The sequence below is a fragment of the Pinus tabuliformis genome, chromosome 5_1 (genome assembly GCF_031772625.1).
Source record: "Pinus tabuliformis cultivar Carrire ecotype Pingquan chromosome 5_1, CPIR1, whole genome shotgun sequence".
NCBI classification, from domain to species: Eukaryota; Viridiplantae; Streptophyta; class Pinopsida; order Pinales; family Pinaceae; genus Pinus; species Pinus tabuliformis.
The window spans coordinates 38275152-38283049 of NC_142305.1; positions in this window are offsets into that span (position 1 = coordinate 38275152).

Below are 7898 nucleotides of genomic sequence, written 5' to 3' on the forward strand. Positions count from 1 at the left end.
GAATTACCAGATATTTTCCCTGTTGTTGCACATACAAAGTATCATCAGATTCACTTTGTTGAAAACCAACTTTCTTAAGGTATTCATCTATCTTTGCATACCAAGCTCGGGGAGCTTGTTTTAATCCATATAAAGCCTTGATCAATTTGAAGACTTTATGTTCTTGTCCTTCAACTTCAAAACCTGGTGGTTGGTTCATATACACTTCCTGCTGTAAATCCCCGTTGAGAAAAGCACTTTTCACATCCATTTGATGAACTTTCCATCCTTTTTGAGCGACCAATGCAAGTGTTAATCAGATGGTGTTCCATTTAGCTGTTGGAGCAAAAGTTTCTTCATAATCAATGCCTTCCTGCTGCGCAAAACCCTTTATGACAAGTCGTGCTTTATACTTTTCAAGTTCACCCTTCTGATTATACTTAATTCTGTAAACCCATTTACATCCTATGGGCTTAACATTCGCTGGACAATCAACAAGTTTCCAAGTGTTGTTATCAATTACTGCTTGATATTCTTCAACCATAGCCTGTTGCCATTCTTTATGTTTTAATGCCTCTTTGTATGTGGAAGGTTCAGTAAAATCATTTGCTATCAAGGCAAAATTGCCTTCACTTCTATGTGCCCTTCTGGTGCCAGTTTTATTCTGTTCATCAAGCTTTACATCTTTCAAAAGTTGAACTGCCCATTTTGGAAGTTGGTGCTCACTTGTTTGCGCTTCTGTAAAGTCCCCATCATTGTAAAGAGGATTAATATAAACTGATGTTCGTCGTTCAGGTGAAGAATGTGGAGAATCACTGTCAGAAGAACTGCTACTGCTTGGAGATGCGGATGAACTGCTAGAAGACCCAGATGATGTTGTTGATGTAGATGGACTGGATGACTCATCTTCAGAGGAAGGAAAATCAAGTTCATACCAATTTGGTGAAGTTGGTTGACTTTGCATTTTTCCATTTCTTTTACTTCCTTTGGTTTCTAACTTGTGAAGAAGATTTTCAATTTCTTCAGCACTCTTACTCTCTGTTTCATCAAAAATGACATCCCTGCTCACAATGAATTTTCCATTGGTCAAAAGACGATACCCTTTCTTCTCATCAGAATAGCCAATCATTGTGCATTTTAAACTTCTTGAGTCAAGCTTAGTTCGTTTTTCTTTCGGAACTAAGGCATAACACACTGACCCAAAAACTCTAAGATGTTTAACTCGAGGTTTGAAACCAAACCAAGCTTCATAAGGTGTGATTCCGTCTAAAGAAGTAGTTGGAGATCTGTTTCTTAAGTAGACAGCTGTATGTATTGCTTCCGCCCAATATGTTGGACTTAACCTCTTGAATGTTCACATGGATCTCGCCATTCCTAACAAAGTGCGATTCATTCTTTCGACTACTCCATTTTGTTGTGGAGTGTAAACATTAGTGAGATGTCGTCTTATGCCATTTTCACTGCAATAAGTTTTGAATTCATTTGAAGTGAATTCTCCCCCATTATCTGTCCCGACAGTACCTATCTTTTCTTTGACTTCATTTTCAACAAGTTGGCGAAAAATTTTAAACTTATCAAATGCTTCTGACTTGTTCTTCAAGAAGTAAACCCAAGTCATTCTGCTGAAATCATCAATGAATAGTAAGAAATATTTGCAACCACCAAATGAAGTTTGTAGTGGACCACAAACATCACTGTGAACTAGTTGTAGCCGCTTGTTTTCACGCCATGAACTTGTTGGAAAACTTTCTCGATTTTGTTTGCCATAAATGCAAGCTTCACATTTTGCATTTTCCCTTTTGAATGTGGGAAGTCCTTTAACCATTCCTTGTTTCTTCAATTGAGAAAGACTCTCAAAATTCAAATGTCCATATCTTACATGCCATAGTCTTATAGGTGAAATACCTGTAGTCACTGCCCCTGCAAAATCAGAATGCCTTGGAATAACTGTCCCTTTCATCCGTAACAGTTTTCCATCTTCATAACCTATCATAATTGTTTTCAAGTTCTGTTTCACTGAATTAATCTTCACTAAACCATCTTCCATAATCACCTGATGTCCTGCTTGTCGAATCGTGACTAAAGAGAGCAAATTTTTCTTAAAACTCGGTACATACCATACATTGGAAATCATTTTTTCTCCAATGCCAGGGAGAAAAACGTTTACCACTCCTTTTCCATAAGGAGTATGTTTTGTATCATCAGCAAGAAAAATGGAATTAAGTTGGCATTCTTGAAAATTCCAGAAAAAATCACGTCGACAAGTCATGTGCTGAGTTGCCCCGGAATCCAAGATCCAGGCATCTTCATAGTCACTTCTAAGATGGGATGAAAGTTGTGATGCTGGTGAGGAAGTAAAAACATATTCTGAGTTATCTTCATCTTGATCATTGGCAAATTGTGCTGAATGCTGCTGAAACTTGGGAATTTTATTAAGTGAAGTTCGACAATCTTCAGCATAATGGCCAACTTTGTTGCATCTTCGACACACAATTTGACTTAAGTCTCTTCCTCTTCCTGAAGATTGTCCTCTGCCTCTGCTTTGACCTCTATTTTGAGATTGTCCTCTACCTTGATTATTATATCCTTGTCCTTGAAAATTGCCTCTTCCTTGGTTGTTTCCTCTACCTTGAAAATTATTTCTTCCTCCTCTGTTAAAATTGTTGCCTCTGCTTTGGCTTCGACCTCGATTATGTGCTGCTTGATTTTGATTCCATATGCCTCTTCCTCGAGAACTATCGGCTGATGACTTACTGGTGCTAGCCTCTGTAAGAAAAACATCTTCACCAACTTTCTTCTTCTTCCCAAAAGTTTTATCATGTTGACTCAACATTTCACAAAGCTCATCAAACTTTAGTTTTTCTAATTTGCCAGTTACTTGTAGAGTCTCTAAAAAATGCATATAGGAAGAAGGAAGTCCAACGATTACAATTGCGACCATAAAGCTATCATCAATTGCGAGAAAACCAGCATTAATAATTTCTTGCCTGATATTCTTAAGTCTTGAGAGATATTCAAGAACATCACCGCCTTCAATTAATTTTTGTTGCAACAATTTTAATTGTAGATCAACTTTCTTTGATTCAGGCTAAGTATCAAAGAGGTCTTTAAAAGTTTTCAAAGTAGTCCATGCATCTATAGCATTTTCTATATGGACATACATTTCATCATTCACAGACGATTTAATAAGAGCTAAGGCTTTAGCATTCTTGATTTCCCATTTTGCCAGTGTATCTGCATCTGTGGGTTTATTCGGCTTAACATCTCCATCACATATTCCCTGCCATAATTCATTGTAAATGAGTGTGCTTTCGATGAGACGATGCCATGTTTTATAAGATTTGGTGCCTTCAAGTTTGTCAGAATCAGAAAACAAATTAATCAACTTAGACATTTTAGCGTTGTAGCGTCGCACCAAGAATCAGAACAAAAAGGACAAGATAATCAACACAACACACCACGCAAAAAACAACACGATCTATCGGGGCTTGGCCTTGACCCTCGAATAGTCGTCAAAACAGGAGACAATTGACTGAGCTTTGCACTTGGCTCTAGTCAATTTCTCAAATTTTTACAAGGCAACTTTCAAAATTTGACTTTTTACAATGGTGCTTTTGCACAATCTGGTAAAAAAATTACCCCCCCTCAAAGTAAAATTACTTTGAGTTACAATGTGATGATCCCAAAAAGCTTCTTAAAAACAAATTACCCAACACACCTTATCTCCCCAATTTACAAATTACAAATAAACCTCCTTATTACTCCAAAAAAAAAAATTTCAAAACATCACCCTTATTACTCCATTACAAGGCCCTTTTTAAAAAAAAAATTACTTTAAAAAGCTCACTCATAACTCGATTACAAAGCTCACCTTATTTCTCCCAAAAAAATCACTTATTACTTCACACACAATAAATTAAAAAACACTGTATCTCTCCAAAATACAAAAAAAATAACTCCTTATCTGTCTGCGTCTTCACTCTTCAATTTAACTTTTGTTTTAACGCCATACAAAATCAGCTACTTCAAGTCAATACACCAAACAGAATATCGTTCAAATGTGCAAATAGAGAAGGGGGTCCATGGGTTGCCCCACGTGTATGAGCAATCCCCACACGGTTTGTGAATAACTCCTCCAAATTCAAGTCTGCCACATCGGCTTCTTCATAGACCGACCTGACTAACTGGTCGATCTTACCCTCCTAGCGAAACACCAAAGAGGGAGAAAATCCGGACTGGCAACTACCATCTATGGATACATTTGTTGGGTGAGAATTAATTGAAATTCCTACGGAGTCATAGCCTTTGTATTCGAGCCTTCTCAGGCCATTGAAGAGAACCTAAAGGATGTATCTCCTCTCCCTGCACACGCAGTAATTAAGGTGATAATCAATTGAAATTCCTGCATATTTGTGCGTTGCAAACTTACGTTGAATTTATCGCTCAGCAAATCATACACGAGCCGGTGGCGTTTAACGAGGCTCTATCCTTCAAATTTTGGAGAGACAATTTTTAGATTGAAATGCGTTTCTGTGGCAGCAGTGCCCTTAAGACCTTCATGGCCTGCGTGCTGATAGGAGACATCCTCGACCTCCAATGAAGTGGGTTCCAAGATGGGCTCAAGCTTGGCACCCAATACAGCTGCACGCTTCCGCTTTTTGCATTTCTATTGTGCTTCCTTTGTAGAATTACGTGAATCACCAGTCTTTGAATCTTAGGTGCCTTGCAACTACATCCAGAAAATCAACTAGATGCTGATTGTCAGCGTTAATGAATTTTGGCCAACAACGCTTTCATTATTACGCATTCTTCAATGCTTTCAATATTACACAATAAAAAAAATCCATCCAACTTTGCATTAAATCCAGGCAGGGCGTATGTTCCAGCATCAAAAAATCATAATCAATTTGCAGATTAAAATCTGAAATCACAAAACTGGGAAATTTCATACCAATTATTCACTTGATCAAATCAAAAGAGTTTTCTAAAAACCTGTAGAGCTGGAATCTTCTCCTCAAATCCACTGCAGCATTACTGGGGCTCTGATACCACAATAATGGCAGAAGTGTCCTCAAACACGTAATTTTATTAATCAGAAAAAAACAATTACATAATTGATTTTGCAAGAGTTTACACCCGAACAACACAAACACTCTTGCAATAAGCTATTTATAAGCTCCATGTCCTAACTACCTCTAATTATGGATCACTTATTAAATAACAAGTGTCCATTTACAATAAATGCTATTCAAACCAACTAGCTAACTAATCTCCTAAAATAGAGCCTAAGATATGACACATTTGGAGAGTCATATCTAGTTACAACAATATGCTAATTCTAAAAGTCTCCATTAAATAATTAAACATTCTAGAATAATAATTATTAATTTAATATCTTAAATTAATAATTATTTTATTCTAATTTTATAACCTATGATAAAATTGTATTTTTGGATCATCTAACAGATTCATCTTTAAGCAAACATTTATCAGATTTATTCAGTTCACGTATTACGATTAAACCCAGATTCACAAGTGTTCAATAAGCAATCATATGCACATAGATCAAGACAATCTTATTAATCATACAAAATGCCAGATTCATGATAATTCAGAGTTCACACAAAATTCTCAGAAGTACTTATCTTTATTTCCACTTATCACCAATACATCCAAATCCGCCCTGCGCACTCTATCCCCTACCCAAACCCTCAACTCAGACTTATAGATGCTTCTAGACTGCTTCTAACAACCCATTACAATTTAGCTCCAAGATCATGCCCAAAAAGAACTGCCTTTCCCTCATAGAGTCATGCTCTATTTATACCTATCTATGGTCTATGGACCGACTTACTTCCTATTATTTTATATTATTTTTTGGGCGGACAACCCTTTGACTCGGTCTTTTACATTTCGCGCTCCGCATATTTTGGAGGTTTATAATATTTTTATCCTAATTTCTAGTCTATCAGACCCAAAACTGTTACGCGGGACCTCCGCTACCCAAAAATGCCCCAACACAATTATCGTGACTCATCCCAAGTCACTCGTTGGTGCAGCGAGACGTGCTGCTGTGGCTTCGTGGTTCACCTCCCTCTGAGTGATGCTCGTCATCCTACTACTTCTTCGTTGTCTCCTACAACACTTCATCTGGCTCCTACTTCAGTGTTTTTACCACTTCTTGCGACCAATGATGCTCATTCTACTATGCTCAGTTAACACAGAACACCTCCTCATCGGATTTTAGCTCGAGCAGGCGAGCTGCATATGGGACCTCCTTGTACCACCACAGCCACTTCCAACCTTCATATCCACTCTTTGCCCTGTTTGCTACAACTTGTGTTTCAGTTTTGCAAGACTGTTGCTACTGTCTGTGAGATCCCACTCCTTAAGGTCTTTCAGAAACACCTTAGTAACTTTGGTTCCACTCGTAGTCTCCATTTTTCCATTCTTTTGTTGAATTTTTGTGGTTCACTAACTTGCCCGTGGGCGGGGCGTCGGCATTCGGACCAATTTTTCTTCGTGTCTCCCCTTTTCCAGTACATCACCTACCATTGAGGCAGCAGGCTGTGGAACACCCACGGCTGTCAACACCATGCTCCTTAGATAGTCCTGCTACTCCATTGGCCATATCACCACCCTCGGGCTTATTCCTTGTGCAGAGATACTAACCAACTCCATATCAATACTTAGCATACGCTTTGCAGAAGTGTAGTTCGCCCGGTGGATGCCCCTCAGTGATTTATAAGCGATTCAAATTTCAAATTCCCTGATTCCCGCCTGTTCTAGCATCCCCGTGGAAATTCTGTGGCAGCTCGTGCCATGTCTGGCTCGTACTCCTCCTCTTAATTTCTCGTTGCCCGCTCCCTTTCACCATACTGTAGACATCTTGTCGTGAATAGTGACATGAACGGTCACCTCTGCTCGAAGCAATACAGCAGCGTGCTTCTGACCGCGCAACCGCGATCTTGATGATGATCCCATTCGACGCATATCCTGGCACTAGCACCTCTTTCTCCCATACTACTTTACCATCCTATGCTCTCTTTCAACTCGCTGGACTGGTGAGACTGTCCCTCGAGTAGTCAGTCAAGCGACCAACCCGCCCGTATAAAGCTTCAGGCGACTGCCATTCACTCGGCCCCGAAAGGTGTCTCCATTGAGTTTGGCAAGCTGAACTGCGCCCTCGTCGCTAACTTCATTGATGACATAGGGTCCCAGCCAATGCATTCGGAGTTTGCCAGGGAATTTCTCAAATTTACTGTCGTATAGCAATACTAGATCATTCTCCTTGAAAGTGCACACCTTGATATGACGATCATGCCACGCTTTTTCGCACTATTTCTGTACTTGCTGATGGAATCTAGCCAAAAACTGTTCCTCCTCCAGTTCTTCGAGTTGCGCGAGCCTTTCCTCCAAAGCCCCATGGTCTGCCATACCAGTGATTGCCACTATCCGCAGACTAGGCACAATATATTCCATAGGCATAACAACCTCCTTGCCATAGACTAACCAAAAAGGTGTCTAGCCCGTCAACTTCTTGCATGTGGTTCGGTATGCCCATAGCACAGCAGGGATGCGCAAGTCCTAGTCATTTCGTCACGCATTACAGACCTTGGTCAACGTAGTCTCCAAGATTTTATTGAATACCTCAACGGTCCCATTCGCTTGCGGGTGGTATGGCGTACTCTGTTAGTGATATATCTGGAATTCCTCGGTGAGTGTGTTGATTGTTTCATTCAAAAAATGCATTCCCCGATCGCTCATGAGAATTTTGGGACATCCAAACCTTGTCAGGACATTCTCGAACAAAAACTTTGTAGCTGTTGCAGCCGTGCAATCTTTAAATGGTTGTGCCTCGGCCCATCGGGTCAAATACTCTGTCGCAGTGATGATATAATGCACGCCTGTTTTCCCTC